We start from the raw sequence: 23,308 nt of genomic DNA, 5'->3' as shown, positions 1-23,308 counted from the left end.
TCAAATAAAGATGTAAACGCACCATAAAAGTAGTCCATATGACTCATGCAACTGCAAGTCTTCCTAGTCATATAGCTTTGTGTGAGAAATAGGCCAAAATGTTGTATGGTTGTAATTCACTGATAATCTTTCCCTCCAGCAAGCTGTTAACCAGATCATTGAGTCAGGGAGCTAAACTTGAGAACCGGAGCAGTCAGATTTACAAATTAGTCAATTAGATGTATTGTGAACTGGACCAGCTGATTCATTGAAAAAGTCAGAGCTATGGCAAACGTTAACATTTTTCCTAATATTGCGTTGGTCCCCCTTTTTCTGCCGAAACAGCCCTGACACATCGAGGCATGGACTGCACTAGACCCCTGAAGGTGTGCTGTGGTATCTGGCACCAAGATGTTAGCAGTAGATCCTATAAGTCCTGTAAGTTGTGATGTGGGGCCTCCATGGATCAGACTTGTTTGTTCAGCACATCCCACAGATGCTCGATTGGATTGAGATCTGGGGAATTTGGAGGCCAAGTCAACACCTCAAACTCATTGTTTTGCTCCTCAAACCATTCCTGAAATCCTGATGAAAGAGGCCACCAGGGAATTCCGTGACCATGAAAGGGTGTACATGGTCTGCAACAATGCTTAGGTATGTGGTACGTGTCAAAGTAACATCCACATGGATGGCAGGTCCCAAGGTTTCCCAGCAGAATATTTCCCAAAGCATCACACTGCCTCCTGACCAGGCCACCGTCTTCCATTGCTCCGTGGTCCAGTTCTGATGCTCACGTGCCCACTGTTGGCACTTTTGGCGGTGGAAAGGGGTCAGCATGGGCACCCTGACTGGTCTGTGGCTAATGCAGCCCCATACGCAACAAACTACGATGCACTGTGTATTCTGACACCTTTCTATCAGAACCAGCATTAACTTCTTGAGAAATTTGAGCTACAGTAGCTCGTCTGTTTGATCGGACCACACGGGCTAGCCTTTGCTCCCCACGTGCATCACTGAGCCTTGGCCGCTCATGGTAGATCCTTCCTTGGATCACTTTTGATAGACACTGACCACTGCAGACCGGGAACACCCCACAAAAGCTGCAGTTTTGGAGATGCTCTGACCCAGTCGTCTAGCCATCACAATTTGGCCCTTGTCAAATTCATATCCTACTTGCCTACTGCTGAAATCCTACTGCTTCTAACACATCAACTTTGAGGACAAAATGTTCACGTGCTGCCTAATATATCCCACCCACTAACAGGTTACATGATGAAGAGATAATAAGTGTTATTCACTTTACCTGTCATAATGTTATGCCTGATCGATGTAGACTTTCTTTCTTTCTCATTTTGGAGCTTGACAGCCCCAGTTCTCACTTACTTTTTAATTATATTAAAAAAATATATAGGCCAATATATTCTTCAGAAAATCTTTTGCATTCCACAGAAGAAAGTAATATGGTAACAACATGAGGGTTTGTCTTTAAATGTGTTACTCCTGAGGGCAAGGCCTGCACACATTTCTAAAGGACCATGTCAATCTTCCAGGATCTGTCTTAGTGTGGAAAGTGGGGGTGAAAACTCATTCACACACAAAGACAGGATTAGAAACTAGTTATATCGTATTCGCTACAAAAAAGGAACAACCTTGTCTACACATCTAAGACATTTGGAGAAGACTCAGACATGAGAACATGCTAATTAGACATTTATGTTTGAGACAGTTATATAACTGGTGTCTTTTTTTTGTCCCGTGTCTAAAGCAATAAAGAAGGCATTAGTGTAATGGACACAATTAAGTCTACCTTTGGCAAGGTACATGCTTCAACACAGCCTGAGCTTAACCTGCTGTCTGTCTGTGTACTCATGTCTCTTAGTTTTGAAAACACAGTGCAGCACTTTCCTAGTGAAACCTCAAAATAGCCTATTTACCATAGAGCTCCCAAATGTAACTAAAGAACTGCAAAGAAGCCTTCAGAAGACGTGCTGGTAAGGTTTTATGACTGATACCTCACTAACAAACATTAAATAATGCTTACAGATCAGAATGTGTCAATCAAGAAGTGTCAGTTTGACCCAAAATAAGGACTAAATGTTTGCTGATTTTTTATTTAGATGTGTTTTAGTTAAATGGTGAGATTGTTATCCGGTTGAGCTTCTCTTCCTGTTTACACCTTCAGGGGAAGAAATGCCTCTAACAGACAGCAGTGGGAAATTTACAGCATTCCTTATGTGCAGTAACTTCTGCAATATTAATCATTTAAGTCTCCATAGTGAAATGGTGCAGACTTGGTTGAACAGGGCACATTGAAGCTACATTAACAAGTTAAGAAGGTCACGAGTCCCTTGCAATAAGCTGATTTAAGCACTTCAATGCAAACACATTTACATCCAGCTTGTTTTTTTGCTTTTGTTTTGATGCCTCAAGCAACATTAAAGATGAAATATGGGAAGTCACGGTGTAATGATAAATGTGAAGAGCGTGACTAATTGCATGGTGCTTACACGGCAGTGCAGGATGGAGCTGAGCCGGTATGGCTCCCTGTAAATTTTTGTGTTTGTTTCGTCATATAATTTTACACAGTAATTACTGCCCACCTGTCACACATGTTCAACATACAGCATTTTTCAACCGACTGAGGAAGAACACAGTGTTCTCTAGAGAGTTTTACTACTCTCCTGTGGTTTGGGAAAGGCAGCACTTCACACAAGTATGCTAGAGATTATTAGTGTGCTGCAACCCTCAGACACACAAACACAACACCACTATCCTATACAAACACACGCAAGACTCTTGGGTCAGGGATTTGCACAGAAAATGACATGCACATTGGTTTATTTACTTTTTTTATATAACATTCATTCCCTTGTTTATTGACTGCAGATGGGGAGATGTCCTAGTTTACCAACGGTTCAACACGCCTTTCCTGTATGCATGATAAATATATTCATATCTCATCAGCACAGAAGATGAAAACTGTTAAACTGCAAGCTGTGAGACTCAACTGCAGGTTACTAAAAAAACAACCCAAGCATGAGATATGTGTGTGAGAGACATTTTTATGTGAAATGCCACAGGGCAGATATGTAGTAGGGTATTGAAGAAAGGACAGTGTAATGGCCAGCTCTACTCAGCCAGTGAATCATGCTTTCAGGTTCAATGAATTCTTTAAAAATATTTAAACTGCAAAACATAGGAAACCAAAGTTAAATTAAAATGAATTCAATGGTTGAAGGAAATAACACTGTTTCTAAAGCACTTATTTGTTGCCTGTTTGACAGGAAGAAACGTCCAGACATTTTAGTCACACTTTAGCTCACTGTTTAATGTTTGATGGATTCAGTAGACTACTTTCATTTTAGTGAAACATCAACTTCAACTGAATTCAGGAAGCCGCTGGCAGAACACCTGGACATAATAAAAAAATTACAGCCTCACTCCTTCCCAGACTTTTCACACTTGAGCAAAAACATGAGTAATGACATAATATAAGAAGAAAAAAAAAATTAAAGAAAAAATAAAAACACAAAAATAAATATTAACATGCCTGAGATAAATGGTATTTTCCAGAGGTATTTTTGGTCTTTATTTAGTTTTTTTATTATGCTGGAAAATGTAAAGCTAAATTATAATTAAAAATGAAACATTCATTCTTGTAATTGTATTATATTAAAAATCTTGATTCAATAACAGACTCTAAAAAACAGTGAGACATGGTGTAAAGGAGTTGGACATAAATTAATTTTAGATGTCCATAATATATATATATATTCTCAATATATAGTCAACAAATGCTACGTCCCTGTGTGGGAGTGTGGGAGTCCCTGTGTTTCCAGAGACTGGCGCCAATCCCAAACGTCCCACTGATGTCACATTGCATCTCACCAATCCCAAAGCCCCGATATAATGTTATCACCACTGAGAATGATGTGAAGGGTATGTAGGGTATACAATTATTTGTTGAGGATTGTTCTTCAGCTGGCAAATAGCAATACATAAATATTGCAATACAAGTGTCCCTGCTTCCCTTGAGTCCCTGCTCCTTTAATCGCTAATTGTAAAGCGCCCTTTTGGTCGTATTGCAGCGCCCCAGAACGCGATTTCAACCTAGAATTCATCATATATAGCACTAGTTTATATATTTATTTGTTTGCAAAATACTTTTTCACAAGCACAAACTAGATCTGATGCATAACCAAGTTTCTATATTCCTTCCTCCTAAAGCCAGGTTCACACTGTACAGTTTTGCACGTGATTTGGCCATCTGAGACAAATGTTGAGAATCCTAAAAGATGCCTCTGATCCTAGGCCAAAATCGGAAGTCTTTGAACGCTAGTTTGATATGTTTGCCGGCAGCCGATTAATGACTATTACGATCAAATTTTACCTCAGACAAAATTCTGTCAGTGTCAGAAGATTTGATGCTCAGTCCTGCAGTGCGGCTTCTCCTATGTCAACCGCCAAATAAAAAAACAATCGGAGCGCAGAACCTAATGACGCAATTAATGCGACAACGTCATCTTTGTTTTTTTCTTCTTTTCTTTTCTAGACAAGCCATGATCAAAATGATAACAAGAGATTGTTTTTGTTTGCAAGCCACCATTTCAATCCCATGTAATGCAGCTCACAGTCACCGAACGTGTCACGGATTGATGATGTATAACTCCGGACGAATCTTCTTGCATGCGTCCGTTTTTAATGTGTCTTGACTGCCGTACAGTCTGACATGAATGACAACTGAGATCCTACAGTGTGATGGCTTACAGCGGGGATCATGTTCGTACGGTTTGACGAGCAACAGTTGTAAAGGACTATTATAAATTGCACAGTGTGCACCCAGCCTAATTCATTGAGCTGCTGTTCATGCTATTTCAGTCATTCCCACACTATGAAAAAGATTATGGCCTGACATCACTTTGAACTTGCATATTTAAAAGTTTCATTAAAGCTTTGAGAGTATAAATACACACGTTGGCACTTCTACCACAGCTTGGGAAGGATGTTCAAACACAACAGATTTTAATATTTACTTTATGGTCATGAGGTTTACAGCAAAAAAGTTACTAGCGGTGATTTTGCAGCTCAGTACCACATGTATTTTGCGGTTTTTAACAGTTTTTATTTGATTTTTAGTATGCGTGCTGTATCAAGATGCAAGAGAAAACATGGTACTCTGCAAATTTCTTCAGGATGATAAAATGTATAGCAAAATACGTAAGTACAGTGAGCTTGTTGAAGTGTCGGGGGAAAATATATTTTTTCAGCTGTTTAAAAAAGCTAAAATAAACATACACAAGAGATCTGACCTGGCAAATTAGCACACACGTACAAATATCCCCCCCACACACATTATGCCATGCCATCCACAGCCTAGATCATTAAATAGGAACTTCTGACCCTGTACAACTCTAATGTTTCCAAGCAGTTGACCTGTTTGGCACTCTTGCCTGTTCAGACATTCTGATCTCTTGGATTTAATGGGGGTAGTTTTATTTATACGATCAAAGATTTATCTCTCTGTCCTCAAATAAAAAAAATTAACTGATGCAGCAGTAATTCCTAATTATTAACCGCATTTGTTTTTTTGTTTTGTTTTTTTTGTGTTCATCATCCACTTTTACACCAGTTGGAGGGGCTCCAGTGCTGGCGCACTGGAAATGCTGAACACTTCTAATTTAAACCAGCATTTTGGCAGCCAACACTGAAGTAATGCATTCAGATAAAATTAGAAAATAAACAAGGCTTGCGCCTACTGAGGATTCACGCTCTCCACTTGGAAGAAGATACATTTCAGCTTTCACCATGCTAGAAACGCTGAGAGAGATTTTACACTTGGGAGCACAATTGGTTCTTATTATTAAGTTAGTATTGAGTGCAAATGTGAGCACAAAGTTCCCGCATAAATCACCAGCTAGGTCGCAGGAGAGGGGAGGAATGGTGATAAGACAGGACAAACTGTGGATAGAGGGCCTAAATCCAATCGTAGTTCATAAAGAGCTGTGTTAGTAAACCACAAGTGCTTCTGCTAGACTGCAGATGGGAAACAGATTACAGAGCATCTATCCTCCACTAAACCAGGGGTTTTCAAAGTCTTTGACTCTGTTGGGGTGGTCAACATGATTTTACCAAGTAAGATATGTTCCTGGATCAACATATTTTGTTGATCCTGGAAGAACATTCCTGTCCGAAATTTTAGCCTTAACCCTATCCCTACCCCTAAACCTAACCCTATACCCATAAGGGAAATGATAACCTAAACTTGACATAAACTGTAAACTTGTCCCTCAAATATGATTGGTTGATTCGAATGTTTTTCCAGGATCAACAAAGATGTTGTACAGGAACATATTGTACTTGGTGAAATCACGTTAAACCTGCTGGGCTTAAAAAAAAAAAAAAAAAAATCAAGTCATCATTTACTCATCCTCATGTTATTCCAAACCTGTATGAAAAGAGGATACAAAAAAAAAATATTTTATGAAGCCTTGTAATTGAACAGCCTATATAAAAGCCTTTATATAGTGCACTATAAAAGTATTTTTAATGCATTAATTATGCCTTGTAATGCACTTTATAATTGTAACGACGGTTATAACATTATAATACTTATCTATTTATTGCTACACCTTTAGAAAGTACAATGCATTAAAACACATGACAATTTTAGATGTAACAAGGAATCTGCCAATATTATAATGCATTTTAACTTACAATCATTTATGAAAACAATAAAAGGTACATTGTGAATACCTTTATAATGCATTACACATAAAGGCCGTAAGTAAAGTGTTACCGAAATAACTTTTAATAATAAAAAGTAGTCTTTCTACTTCAAAATCTACTTGCCAAATACATTTGCCAGCGATTTCTGAGTGAAATTTGTTTCTACATATTTTTTTCCCCAGTGTATGTCTATTACATTGGTGTTCAGCTGAAAACATTTCAAAACATTCTTCAAGAAAACCTGATACGTGCATTTCAGCTAAGTCAGAGTTCTTTGCATAAGGGCCAGTCAGTGCACGTGACAGCACATGACATTAGGGAGGAGGTGTAAACACACGCATGCAGCACAGGATTAGAGTATCAGCCCTCCCTCACCCACCATTAAATCTCTGGGCTTCTTTGTCCAAAAGAAGGTGAACACACAAAAAGCAGAGTATGCCTATCATCAGCTACATCAGCACAGACACCAAAGCCAATAACAAACTCAAATGCTGCATTGATTTATCAGCAGTGCGAAATGACTGCGGCGTGCACTTTTATGCATGTGAGTGGGCTCGTGCAGTACATTCTGTCCTAGTTGGAGGGACGCCTGCACTCCCTTTTTAAATCCGCTTTGTGTCCAAGGAACTTTATCATACGGATCATGTGCAGAGAACTCCCACTGTTTTGAATGACTGATGAAGTTCAGGCCACTATAAACTAAGCAGATGAAGCTTTATCATATCAATAAATTCTCCGAAACGCATGGACAAAAGTCCCTCAATCCATCACTCTTTAAACATTGTCCCAAGGACTGTTTCCATTGGCAATTGGTGGAATATTTGTTGAAAGGGGCAGATTTTTGTTTGTCTTGTTCCTTGTCCCTTGGGAGATAGAGGAAGTGTGTATTGACTTTTTAAAAGTGCAGTCCAAAACATTCAGCTGACTTTGTCTCCCTTACCACCACCTAAGAGCTTCGATTTCAGTGTTGGAAGCAGAAAATAGCTGTTATATTGTATACTGTTATGTTTAGCGGGTCACAATCCTTTCAAAGCTTAAGTGAGACATTTGCCTTTGTAATGTGCACAAGATGTCACAAAGAATGAGCACCATCAAAGCAGAACAAAAAGTGTGACAGCCTTGTGCAAGTCTCGGAAATGAAACAGAAAGGACAAGGCAAGGTTTCCTTTGAGGAAAATGGCTGCAGGGCAAAGAGCCCACAAAGAAAACAGGCCAGACAAAACAACCTGGCCTGTAAAATACATTCGTTATAATGTTGCAGCTGGCAGAGCTGTAGCAACCAGTCATATCCCTGTCACAAGCAGCTTCCTAGCTTTCATGTACCGTCCAAGACCAAACACTGGAGAGGTTTGTTTCCAAGGATTGGAGTAGTTGTGGAAATGCGTTTGAGGTTAATGCGTTCAGCCACGGTCATCAACTTACACTTGGCTAAAATTACAAAAAAAAGGTTAATCTGATTTAAAGCCTGGACTACATTAAAATACAAATTAAGCATCTTAGCATGTTTGGCACTCGGCAAAACAAGATGGCAATGGATGAATAGAATTACGGTCATTTCAAGCCAACAGTCCATAGTGGTTGTTGTTTTTTAGTGGGGTTTTTTTCATGTAAATGTATGTGAAACATAAATGTAAAAAAATCTACTGTTAATCACAAATAGCATGTAGTTTATTTTATACTTTATAAAATGTTGATACAATTAACAAGGTATTAAGTGTTAAAATTTTACTATAATTAATTTATCATTTGAGGTTGACATCTTACATTATATTATTTTCTATATTATTTAATAAAATAATGATGTACATTATTAATGTTAGAATATTTATGTTGGTATACTGTATATATTTAAAGAAATATTTATATTTAATTGAATTTATATATATATATAATATATAATATATATATAAAAAACAGCTGCATGCAAAGTAAAGGTCAAAGACATCCATCCATCTGCATACATGTGTACACAGACCAACAACACATCTCTAAAGTCTACCTCAAACAAATTGACAAAGGCTGCTTTTCCACTGTTGGGCCAAACTGTTCTCGTGGCTTAACAGTTCCATTCCGTGCCGATCTGGCCCAGCCAGTGCGGATATGGTTTAATTTTCTACTGTGGGATTGATAACGGAGCTCTTTTGAATGTATTACAAATGCGTCAGTCTTAGTTTACAGATGGTATGAGATGTAAACGGCGACCACGCTATGGTGGATGATCAGATATTTGAGTATTGATCTCAGTTGTGTAATGGATTGCTGTTGACCTAATGATATGGAAATAAAACTAAATATACAGCATATGGACTTCCACAATAATGTATTTTATATAGAGGCTTTTCACAGTATATAGAATAAAATAAATTTAGAATAATAAACTGCATATCATAGAAATCATTTTGATTACAATTTTAAATTGAGAGCACAATTGACAGTTCAATCTTATTTGATGCAGCCAGAGTCATTATGACAGCGTGTTCGTTTGTTGAGGAGAACTTGCATCCCGACTGAACCTGGTCTCTCCCAAGGTTTTTTCCTCCATTCTGTCACCTGATGGAGTTTGGGTTCCTTGCCACTGTCGCCTCTGGCTTGCTTAGTTGGGGACACTTAATATTCAACAATACTACTGATCTGACTGTACTGGCGCCTTTGTATGATAACTGAACTGAGCTGCACGATAACATAATTTTTTTTTTCCCGATCTTTACTGAATCTACACTGAACTGACTTCAGCTGAAATGTATAATTTCTAGTTATCACTGTTTAAGCTGCTTTGAAACAATATGTATTGAATGAAGCGTTATGTGAATAAAGGTGATTTGACTTGATCACTGCAAAAACTGGCCTCAGTTCTCTCAGCTCTGAGGGTTTTCATATTTCTGACTGACATCATCCTAATTATTGTCAGTTAACACACTCTTTCTCTCTCTCTCTCTCTCTCTCTCTCTCTCTCTCTCTCTCTCTCTCTCTCTCTCTCTCTCTCTCTCTCTCTCTCTCTCTCTCTCTCTCTCTCTCTCTCTCTCTCTCTCTCTCTCTCTCTCTCTCTCTCTCTCTCTCTCTCTATCTCTCTCGCTCGCTTCTGTCTGGTCTGCTGAAATGGCATTTATCAACGCCTTTGTGAGAATGTGCATGTCCTTACTCCAATACGACTATGTCGAAGTAAATAGGATATGTAGCAGATATAGAACAGGCTACAGAATTGAAAAGGAAATCAGAGGTTCCTTTCAGCCTCAAATACCCTTCTCTGGTTATAATCTAATCTTTTCAGCATTTCCTTCTGCAAGAAAAACAGTATATGATATCAGAATGCTAAAATTAACATCAGCACAAGGGTTGGCAGAACGGCGCTAGAAGTGTGATGTTTACTGAGTTCTCTGAGTGTGTGATTTTACAACTACAAACCTATAATGTGGTTCTGCAGAAGGGCATCTATATGTTTCTAATTTGATTTTAAAGCTCATTATCCTCGCAAGATTAAACTAAAAATGTTTACCAGCCATCTTTGGTGGTCCATAGGATTTATTGAAACCAAGTGCATTTGCAGTCAAACTTGATTCAAGAGGCTGCAAACTCTAACCACTGCACTTTTGGGCTTACTGTGGTCTATATATGGGTAAAATACCTTTCCCATGATTTGATTACACAAATCTGGAGCCCCGTATGTTACATAACAGGACGATTTTGTTGCTGAAATCCTTATGTATAAACCAGCATGAACACACAATATGATATCCGTAAACAGAAACCTGAGCAGTCTTCAATTTATTGGTTCAGGCTCCTTCTCACAGAACCACTCGCCTGTATTTCTGGCAAAAACAAACGGTATTCTGGACCTTTGCTATGGTTCATCCAGTTCAACCCCAGATAATGCAACCGAGCAGCTTGTACAAATGTGGTCAAGCTTTCTAAAGCTTAATGAATGTGAAAGTCAAACAGCACAAGTAAATCGGTGGAGAAATCCAGAGCTCGATCTCTATCGCCCCAGTTGGAAAGGATATGCAAATACAAGGTTTCTCTAGGCCAATCAGGAACTGGAAGAGCACCAGGGTTAGGTGGTGAGTTACATAACAGCTGAAGCAGACAAGGGCGCTGTCTGGGGCTGCAGATGCTCTACAAGCTCTGAACGGCAAACAATTAACACCAGTGTTGCTGAAACCACCTGTCCTCATGATTCCTACACCATCCTGAACTCTTGTTTGTTCACATAGGAAAAAACGTAACTAATGAGAGCTAAAAGATACAGCTAATTACGAATAATTTCTGTTATTTACATCAGAACTAGACAAGTTTCCATAATGGAAAATGAATGGACAGACATTTACCATTAAGTAACATAAAATCAAAATATCCACTTTACGAACATTTTAGTCTGGTTGAAACGTCAACATATCTAAATGCAAGATTCCTCACAATGGTGTGGAATTTAGGGAATAGAAAGTACTATCAGACTGTTCATCAACATCTCAGACTGGGGGAAGTCATCAAGCCAGAGCCTGTGAGTGGGAGGTAAACACAATAGCTGGCACGCAATGCTTGTCTGTGTGGTCTATCGTTCAACAAGGTCAAGCTTTGTGCGTGACTTTTCCAATGGCTGTAAATGTTTGGAGCTTTTCTCTTGCAAATGAAACCTCATACAGATGCCTTCCATGCGGAACAGCGGGACAATACCAGCATTTTCCCACTGGAAAATATACAGAGAATATCACATGCTGTTCCTGAACACAAAATAGATCTATTTTAAATTTAAGTTTTGGATATGATCTGATCCAGTCGTCAAGCCATCACAATCTGACCCTTGTCAAACTCGTTCAAATCCTTACGCTTGCTAATTTTTCCTGCTTCTAACACATCAACTTTGAGGACAAAATGTTCACTTGCTGCCTACTATATCCCACCCATGCTGTGATGAAGAGTCATAATGTTATGCATGATATATGAGCAGCAAATCAGAATGTTAAGATGATGTTAGGATCATGTGACACTGAAGACTGGAGTGATGGCTGCTGAAAATTCAGCAATTCAACAGTTATTATAAATTGTTTCTCAGTATTAGTATTTTACTGTATATTTGATAAAAAAATAAAATAAAAATAAAAACCAATAAACTGACTAGTGTCCAGCAGCAGCCACTCTTCACACAACTGTCAGAAGAGACTTCCTTTCATTATTGGACAGTTGTGGTGGGGCAGGTTAACCCTAAGGAAATAACTGTAATAAAGAAGGGTGACACCTAGAAGAAGACAACCCTGCCAGGATGTCCTTTGCAAATGTTTATGTGGTTACCCACTGACCAGATGAAATGACCCAGTAAAGTCTAGACATCTTATGGCATTTGCAGAAGGCATCTTCTTATGACTGTTTTGCAGTCATAGTCTTTGAAGGACTTTATCCTGTGGATGTATGCAAAATGCTTTCAAATAAATCTTTGTTTCATAACTCTTTATCCATCATTCCAGATGGATTTTATCTGTGGTAAGCAGAGATGTAGATCTACAGTGCACAAACAGATCGACACGGATCCCAGAAAAACATACTGAGAAATGTGAAGCTACTTTCGAGAACTGAATGCCTATTAAAGCTTCAAGGATCATGTTGACTAAACTGATTACAAAAAATTATAAGTAACAGTCCCAAGCAGTTCACACAAGCTTTGCAAAATTCCTTGTAGCTCTACAGATCTTTTGCAAGCAAATTATTCCTCAGTTCATTATAATTTATGCAACTTTCTGGATATTTCAGAGACCAACAAAACTATGTAAAAATTCCATAAAAATACACATCCATGTATCAAAAGTATCCATATCAATCAATTTATCCTTAAATATTCATCTATCTGAAAATACTCATACATCCTTCCATATATCAAAATAACCATCTATCCATCAATTTATCTATCCTAAAATATTAATCTTTCTGAAAATATCCATTCATCCATCAATCCAAAATATCAATCTATCAAACATATCAAACTATCTGAAAAAAATCCATCCATCCATCAGAAAAATATCCATTAATCAATTCTATCCATCTATCTGAAAACTGATGAGAAATTATGCAACTCTCTGGATATTTCAGAGATCAACAAAACTTTGTGTAAAATTACTGTAAAAAAACACGTATCCATCCATCCATCCGTCCATCCATCCATCCATCCATCCATCCATCCATCCATCCATCCATCCATCCATCCATCCATCCATCCATCCATCCATCCATCCATCCATCCATCCATCCATCCATCCATCTGAAAAATATCCATTCATCCATCTATCATCTATTCATCCATCCATCCATCCATCCATCCATCCATCCATCCATCCATCCATCCATCCATCCATCCATCCATCCATCCATCCATCCATCCATCCATCCATCTATCTATCCATAAAATATCCAACTATCTATTCAATAGTGGTTCAATGGATCATAAAAAAAAACAATATTACGGTTTTTGAGGCATGGATCAGATAATTTTTCCAATCAGCAAGAAAAAATTGGTGTGGGGTGGAGGTCTGGGGGGGGGGGGGGGGGTATGGGTGGTGGAGTTGTAACTTTGCCTTATATTTATTACTTAAAGCAAACTTTATGTAAGTACTCTACCACAGCAAAACTACTTGTCTTTAATAATGTTTGAACTTTGTTAGTTAGGCAAGCGAACAGTCAGTACAAAATAAGAACAAATGCACTAATTACAAGCGTATAAATACAATATAACAGTTACAAATAAAACAAGGTCTAAATGTAGTATTCATTTCAGTTGCAGAAATGTAATAATTAAATGTAAAATAACACTATGTTCACTGTATAAATTGAATATAGGTTAATGTTTGTTAAAATGGTGTTTTGTTGTTTGAACAGCAAGTATGTATAGGCTGCTTTCACTTTAGGACTTAATGCACGGGTCCAATATAATGATACACATCCAATTTATTTCTCAACTGTTTACTTTCACTTAAAATATAATCAACTGTGATGGGAATTTTGACCTAAATTTGTGTGTATGTGTCCGTCTCAGTGCAAGGAGACGCACAGATAACAGTGTGAGAGTACCGAATCAAATTCTCTTTTGTCTCTTCTAGCACTAGAATGGTTTAAAATCTATTGAATATGTAAACTTGCAAAACAAAACACATGCAAATTATAAACTTTCAGTCTATGGTGGTTAAACCCGAAGAGCCACAAACCGTGGGGTCTGGTCCATACAGATCTCGGATCAACTATAATCCATTTAACCACATCTGTTCATCTGTCCAGATCCTCAACAGAGTTGTCTTTTATACTGACAGGCACTACTTTGATATGAAAGACTGTGGCACGTGCAGAAAGAGAAACACAGTTATGTGTGCATGACACCAGAATGGCCTCAAAAGGGCAAAATCGATTTAATTGGAGTGTTCCCTCTGAGCCCAACACAAATTATGTTTATCATGCTTTCATATTAGCAGTCATAGCGTGCCTGGTAGACACTCTAGACGTACTGGTGGAGTCACATGTTGTTGCTTTATAAGCTTTGCCTGTTCATATTGAGTCAAAAGACCATGAGACTTTCATTATTTATCAACAATGCCCTGACTCTGAGCCATCCATCATGCCCTGAAGCAAGGAAACACTGGGATCAAAATCCACTGCTGCACCTGCTTTACACTAAAACATACAGATATAACAGATATCTCCCAGCCATTAGAAGTGTTACAGTTCTGCATAATGAAATGGCAACTTAATTAGTTAGCTGGATAGTTAGATAGCCGGAGAGCTTCGCAGATGCTGTAGAGTGAGGTGTACTTGACCTTTGACCCAGACAGTGATAAGAAGAAATGTACCAAGGTACACCAGCCAGCTCTGCTGCAGTACTGTAGAAAACACATACAGCATTCCTAATGGGCTTCTATATATTATTTTATATATCTTTATATATTCAATTATATACCCCAGATAATTAGAAAAAAATCTGATTCATTATTTGCATCGCTGTTTCTTAGTGAACAACTGCTGAAAACACTGCTATGGACTGAAAAAAACCCACAACACATTGATTTTTTTTTTGTAAATTCAATTAATATTAGTAGGAGACTGCAACTAGATTAAGTATTTTTTTTTTGCTAATATATATATATATATATATATATATATATATATATATATATATATATATTGTTTGTTTTGTCTAAATATAGACTACACCAGGCTGTGAAAGCACTCATAGCCTTGAGATTTTCCCTTAGTTGTTTTTTACCAGGCTGAGTCAGGGCCTAAAGTAAGACCTTTCAATGACTAGACCAGGACTTGGCCAGCCTACTTGTCCTTAACAGTAAGGAACATCCAGTGACAGATTAAATTCCTTCTGTTGGGAAGCACAGCTCCGCAGCTTCTTAACATGGGCATGAGCACACTATTCCCTATGGTGTCTGGAAGAACTGAAAGTACTCATATGCTGCCAGGGCTAAAGAAATGATCCAAGGCAGTAAAGACAGCCATCTTTATGACACCACTGAAACAGGCACACTTGCTTATCAAGTTGCTAGCTATTTGCTATTTTTATATCTTTCTCCCCCATGTGCTCACCTATTATTACTGAAGACAATGGCTGCGAGTTCTTGCTGAAAGAGAATGTGGGTTTTTGTCAAGAATATGGCCGAATTGAATAATTAGAAACAGAACTCTGTATGTTGTTAGGATGACAAAAAGGTTTAAAAGTTACAATTTTAGTCTGGTCTGCCTCAGCGGTCTAACAGCGCTGGTCAATGTCAAAATGATTGAGTTGATGAATGCCAATCAAATCAAAGTAGGTGGGGTTTACCATTCACAGAAGTAGAATGTGAATTCCAGTTTAACTTTGGAAGAGAGTGAGGTAAGATGTAGCGAAATACATACATTTATTACATGTCAACTGTTTTATTAACCTGACGTCGTCATACTCAGATTCTAGTCAGAATATGAGTCTGATACTGCTCCATTGGGCTGTGATTATGAGGCGTGTGTGTTTCAACCGAACCAGGACAGAAAATGTCTCTGCACTCAATTGGATAGTCCTACAACCAATTAGAGCAACGGAGTAAGTGACGTATGTTGAGCGACACATAGTTGTCAACAGAACTGCATGCACACTGGAAGAAGTAGAAGAAGAAGAAGATGAGTGTAAACGATCTTTGCCGGTGTTGTAAAAATAATGAGTACTTACCAACAAGATCATCATTTTTGAGAGAAATAGTAAAGGTGAATGCATATACGAACAAGTTCTTTGTTTAGTAAACAAAATTAAACCCAAGCGCTCTTTGGTGACGTGGATGTTACTGTTGATCATCTGTACCAGAGCCGTTTTCTGTCTCTGATCTGTCCATCATCGTATAAAGCACGCCTTGACAATTTGATTGGTCCAAACAGCTCTGGTTCTAGCATAGTTGCTCTTCAACGGATCAAGTCCAGACCGAACTTCTCAACCTCAAATGTTGTGGGCGGGGTAAGTTCAGCTGGCATCCAGGCTACTGGATGTTAAAAGACTGACAGTATTTCCAGTGATGCAAAAAAATATCCACTTTTTTTCTCAAATACTGCAGTATCGAATCGAAAATTTACGTGATTTATGTAATTCCTAAATGAGTGTGACGGAACAAGAAACATTTTACATTTAATCATATTAGGCATACAAATAAAAGTACATGTGTGCATATTTAAATGAAAATGAATGCAAATATTATTTGCGAATAGGTCAAAGTGACTATTTCCCAAATAGAATTAGACCTAGCATTTTCTTCACGGTTGTATTTCTTTAAGCTTTCTAAAAAATTGGTCCCCCCTAATGTTCAAGACATGGTTACGGCCTTGATATATATAACTTAATTATTTATAATAACTTACAATACTGTATTTAGACAGTGCAGAGTAATTCAACAACATTTGATGGTAATTCCTATAAAACTGATTTAATTATAGTATTTGCGTAAAAATCTCGTCCAAAAGGTCTTAATAAACACTTATGTGGTTTTGGTCAAAACAAACATAAAAAATAAGCATTCTCACACTATTGGAAAGCACAGATGTGTAACTGACAGCGGGGGATGTTTTCATTTGTTTTTCTTATCAGTTTGATAGGGCAGTGGGAACTCACCAGTCATCGTAGTTCTCATTAAAGGTTCATGGGAGAGGTGAATCGACCAGTTATACTTTATATTACAAATGGCCTCATTACATCTGGCATATTGGTGTTAGCACCATGTCGCCTCGAGCTGTGCACAGAAGGAGGTGTCTCCTACCGCCTCGGTGCCCGTTGTGTATTATTTCAGCTGCTAAGGACTCCGCTCAAAGAGTACTACAGGTTACTATTGGATTAAGGAGTTATATTTAATATTACATAACCCACATATGTGTGGGCGCTCCATCTTTACTTGGATTTAAAGTCTTTTAAAACCATTTTACGGAGATATTCACATAAGGCAAAGTTTATGCATGAATGCTGACCATGCATTTTCCCAGGACTCGCTGAGGCAGCCTACAGTTTGGTGTTAAATCCCAGGGGCCTCGTACCTCCTGTGACACACATCTGTGCTTAGCAGGAATGCCCTTTGCGGCCAGGACCTGACCCACTTCGCTCTGGGAGTGAGGCTGGGAAAAGCTCACTCAGCCTGGCTGGAGGTGAAGTGCAAGCAGACTCAATTATCACTGTATGGCTTCACCAGCACCACTCATCAACCAGGCCGCACCTAATGAAATCTATTTTCATCATTCTCCAAGTTCAACAGATCCCATGTCTGTTTATTTGCATACAACCAGTGTCACCATGGCAACCATGGTGTGAAGAGTCTGTACTGGAGGGAGAGACAGAGAGAGGGAAATAAAAAGTCATCAGTTTTTGAGTCATGCTGGCCGTCCCAGAAACCTCTTCACTATAAAAGGTTGTTGGGCGTACAGAGCGTTTACATAAGACTAAAGACTGTCACACATTTGCTGAAAAAAAAAGTGATTCATTATTTACATCGCTGTTTCTTAGTGGACAAAAAAACACTGCTATGGACTGAAAAAAACACAATAACATAGATTATTTTCAAATTGTTTAGTAAATTCAATTAATATTACAGTAGTAGGAGACTGCCACTAGATTAACCGATTTGTTTTGCTAATATATATATATATATATATATAATTTTTTTTTTTTTTTGTGTATTCTACCCCATACACATTTTTTTTTTACCTGGCTGAGTCAGGACCTGAAGTAAGACCTTTCAATGACTAGACCAGGACTTGGCAAGCCTACTTGTCCTTAACAGGAAGGAACATCCAGTGACAGATTCAAATCCTTCTGTTGGGAAGCACAGCTCCGCAGCTTCTTAACATCGGCATGAGCACACTATTCCCTATGGTGTCTGGAAGAACTGAAAGTACTCATATGCTGCCAGGGCTAAAGAAATGATCCAAGGCCGTAAAGACAGCCATCTTTATGACACCACTGAAACAGGCACACTTGCTTATCAAGTTACTAGCTATTTGTTATTTTTATATCTTTTTCCCCCATGTGCTCACCTATTATTACTGAAGACAATGGCTGTTCTTGCTGAAAGAGAATGTGGGCTATTGTCAAGAATAGCCAAAAATAGAAGGAATGTTTTCAATGGTAAAATGTTGTATTTTGTTTAGCCCTGTGGACCTGTGTAAGGGACAAATAAAGCTTCAAAAATATATTTACAACTGATAGAATGCATATGTTTGAGTCATGAACAATGTGTTTAAACAGTTGTTAAATAACATTTCAAAGTGTTTACATTAATTTTTCGACCGTTTTTATGTCAGGAGGTACAACCAAATAGTTGTACATGGAAAGTGTACCAATCTCCCCATTTACCAGTATAAGAGAACTCTAAAAACTTTCACTCTGCCACAAGGATCAGATAGGCATGATAACGCACCATTATGCGTTATCATGCTTACTGTTATTATCTTGTCAGTTCATAATAAAAGAGCCATGTTTGCAGTTGTGCCACCCTGATGTTTGAGAATATTTAAATTGCTGGACAAAAGTTTACCAATTATCTCAACAGCTTTAAAACTATTATATTTATACAATTTGTTTATGTGAAAGGTTTCAATCGTTTTTAATTTTGTATTATTAAGACACCATTTTAAATAGTTTTCTGAGTTTGTTCATTTTTTGGGTTTAAGATAACAACATAAAATAATATTTATTACTTAAATGTACTAAAAATGTATTCAAACTAAATAGTTTTTTTTTTTAATTATGTCATGAATTTATCAAATTATTTAAAAAGTAAATAATGCACTTGGATACAAAAATATGCACGTCATGCATTGACCCGTAAAAAAAGACAGAAAGTGTCCACAAAACCCCCAAAATTACAACAAAAAAAAATGGGTTCACACTGTATGATTTTGGCTGACAAATGTTGAGAATCCTAAAAGATGCCTCTGATCCTAGGCCAAAATCTGAAGTCTTTGAACGCTAGTTTGACATGTTTGCCGACAGATGATTAATGACCGCTGTGATAACATTTTACCTCCCGCAAAATTCTGGCAGTGTCAGAAGATTTGGTGCACAGTCCTGCAGTGCGGCTTCTCCTACGACAACGTCAAATCAAAAACCAATCGGAGGGCAGAACCTGATGCTTGTTCTAAATGAGAAATCTTCATGATCAAAATTAACGCTAGAGATTGTTTTTGTTTGCAAGCCACCATTTCAATCCCACATGTAATGCAGCTCACAGTCACCGAACGTGTCACAGATTGATGATGTAGAACTCCGGACGAATCTTCTTGCATGCGTCCATTTTTAACGTGTCTTGACTGCCGTACTATCTGACATGAATGACAACTGAGATCCTACAGCTAACAGTGAGAATCGTGTCCGTACAGTCTGACAAGAAACAGTTTTAAAGGACTATTATACTACTAGTGTGCAAACGGCTTTAATGAATGAAATAAATCAAATTAGTTTCCAACTTTACAAAAGCTAGTAACTTTTTTCAGTGTCTGTTGTTACATAAGGCCAGCAACAGTCAGATTTCCTGAAAATAATGTATTTTTGTACCTGTCACTATCTGTAACTCTTTAAAGGGGTCATATAATGGTACATGCTCTTTTACAAGTTGATTGTATGGAAATGTGTGTTGGCAGTGCCTGTACACATCCATCCTATAATGATACAAATCCATCCAGTGTTTTTTTTTTTAATCTCCTTATATGTTTTCCCCTGTCTCAAATCGAGCGGTCTGACCGTGTGGCGTTACACGGTTGGACGCCCCTCCCACGATTGTTGATTGACAGCAGCGTTTCAACACAGACCCGCCCTGAGCGAGCTGTCATCAGTCCGCCATTGTTGATATGCTGGAGCAGAATGCCGTCTAAGCGATTGTAGTGTTCTGTTCTTGGGTGTAATAATGAACACAGCAGTCATTTTGATGTTCCTAAATCCGAACCGCTGAAGACACAATGGCTGAGTTTTGTTTTCGAAGGGAATATTTCCCCCCGATCAATGTCAATGCTTTCATGTTTGCAAATCATTTCTCAGCAGACTGCTTTATAAACGAGGGTCAGTGTAAAGCAGGTTTTGCCAAGAAGCTGCTCCTGAAAAAAGGATCACTACCAACTATTCGTGTTCCTGCTCCCCCTCCAGAAGAAGTGAGTGTAACGTTTTATTAACCTTTATATTAATCTTTACAAATCGCTTGCACGCTTCACGATGAATGCGGCTAAAGTTTACAGGGTAAGTTACATTACGGCATGCTTTCTATGTATGACTTTCTCAATATACTTCATAATCCCACGTTTATAATGAACAACGCGTTATGGTTATTACAAACTGTGTACGCTGGTTATAAAAATAACGTGGTAACAATGAACTAACGTATACATCAGTAAACACGTAGCATTCGTATCTCACTACGCTACACTACCCTGCCAGTACAAAGATATCAAAGTGACATTACGTTAACCAACCATTCAGAAACGTTATTAACGTCAGAAACCTTATTGTCGAAATTCGTAGGGGCCGTCATCTTGTTCCAGGTCCGACTCTGGTTCAAATTGTGTCCTCAGGGACTCCCGTTGCCATTTCTCCAAACATACCCTCAACTGTTGTCAAGGCAAGTCACATGCACTGAAATGGCTTGCTGAAAACAGAGCTTTTTTTGACCAGGTAAAATTAGTGTTTTCTTACAATACTAATGAGAATTTTTAATTAAAGTATATTACAAACTTTTCATTTAGACACTAAAGAATCATATTAACTTGGCATTACAAAACAAAAATGTCATTATATGACCCCTTTAATGGGTGATTATTTTTTTCCATTACTTTATGTCGCTTCTTAAAACCTTTCTTGCAAAAGATAATGTTGATAAATATGTTTCTAGTGCATTTTTTTCTGCTGAGTGCAGCAAAGTAGGCTCAGCAGTGAAACTCCTTCACTCCAGCTAAACAGCATTTGATTGCTCATGCGTGCAGTGTGAACGCTGTAACCTGTTAAAATGGGCACCAAAATAAATACCGCTCACACATGTTGTGTGAAACAGGCCTTAGGCACCAGTCCACTAAGTCCATAGCTTACTGTACATAGTGACAGTGCTATCTTTAAACAACCTGTGAATTTCATTTGGTTATGAAGTGTGAACAGACATATCGGGTTTCTCTTTGCAGATTTTTGCCGTAGGTCTAGTCTGAGGGCTCAGGTTGCTGTCTCTTTCTGACAGGTGAGAACAATAAGTCAAGGGTAATGACATGAAAAAAAAATCTGTTTTGCAAAGTAGGCTACAATACGACAAAGCGGCAGACGAGACAGGAGTGGCGTCAGTGATCTGCAACCTGGTGCAATGCAAACAAAAGAATACATACAAATTCACTGGGCATGGAACACTTACGATATAAACTCACACGCAGATACAGTACATGGATGTCACGTACAGATGCACAGTAGATGATATACAACGTGTCCAATAAAACCCATTTATAAACCTCATATTATGTATGCATGATGTCGTGTTTATGGGAATTTTGATTATATTGTCTTGGGTGATTCATTTGACCACTTTTGATTGTGTTTCTGCAGAAAAAGGCTGGAGACCTCATGCTGGACTGAATAAAAGATACTTGAAGAAGCAATTCCCACCAAGGGGGATTGGATTACACTCTCATCTGGATTGCATATTCACTTATATTATTTTTTGCATACTCATCTTCCAGTCTGCTTGGTTTGTCTACTACATTATCTGTAAGCATGTGTGGTTTTTAAGGGAGGCAGGTGGGAGTTATCAACCATCACTTCTCACGCTCAAAAATGTCCTACATGTCTACTGTTTGTCCATGATTAGACAGTATTTAAACGCATGTGCAATGCAACACAACACACCTAGAATAATACAACTATTCAGTATTTCCTTTTAGAACAAAAGGTGCTATTAGCGAGGTAGGCTGTTTTGCTTATCCACTTAGCGACTGCAAGAAAGACAAGACATCATTTGGGAAAATGAAGTGTGCTTAATTGTACTGACTATGCATTTGTAGGGTAGGCCTACATTACATTTTAAAAGTATACAAATCTGTACTTGTAGATAGTAGCCTATAATGAAATAAAAGGCCATTGTAGTGAACTTAAAGAGAGTACACTTTACAGGATATGTTTCTTAACACACTTAAATATACACCTAGAATGGCTTGAGGGTGAGTAAAGTATGGCATACTTTTCATTTTTGGGTTAGTATACATGACATACAAGTATCTTCGTTTCCCATGAATACTTGTCAGTACATTCGACAGTACACTTTAACCATAATTCAAAGAAAATAGAAATATGAAATTACATGTAAAGATGTACTTACCCTGTTGAAAAAAAAACAGCATATGCTGGTTAGGTATGTTTTGAAGCATGGCAGCTGGTTTATGCTGGTACTAAGTTGGTCACGAGCTGGTTTAAGCTGGTCCTGAGCTGGAGCTAGTTTCTTAGGACCAGTTTAGGACTAGCACTTGACCAGCTTAAACCAGTTCATGACCGGCTAAAGACCAGCTTAAACCAGCTGCCATACTTTAAAACATACCTAACCAGCATATGCATTTTTTTCCCCCCAATTGGGTAAGTGAGTCAAAAAGCACTTTAAACTTCAGCTAACTGCATTTAATATAAATTTAAACTACAATATATTTTCATTTCATAGCAATTGTGAATTGCAAAAGTGCCTTACATTCATTTAAGCACTTACGCATATTCTTTTTACATGTGTTATTTCTGTATTAAGTATGCTAAAGAGTAAAGCATGTCAAATCCAAAACCATCAAAGCCATCAAAACCTCAAAGTATTATAATTGGCTAAACAATATATATTTTGATACTTATAAAGCCTGAAGTTCACAGACAGAACAAATATATGAACAACTATTCAAGCGATATCTGTCAGGAAATATAGACTTTTCCTGCTAGCTATTTCTTAAAAAAAAAATAAAAAATACTGGGGATTAATTACATGTGTTTAATTGTATCAGAGCTAGAGATCCACTCCAGAAAATCCTGCGGCATATGGCCTTGAACTCCAAGCCGGAAATCTTATACTAAATGGAATACTAAATGAAATCTGTGTCACAGGAGGTTTGTTTTTCCTGAGCGAGAGTA

The sequence above is a fragment of the Gobio gobio genome, assembly GCF_949357685.1.
Source record: "Gobio gobio genome assembly, chromosome: 16".
Taxonomy (NCBI): domain Eukaryota; kingdom Metazoa; phylum Chordata; class Actinopteri; order Cypriniformes; family Gobionidae; genus Gobio; species Gobio gobio.
The sequence above is the reverse complement of the archived record's forward strand: the minus strand, read 5'-3'. Positions refer to the sequence as shown.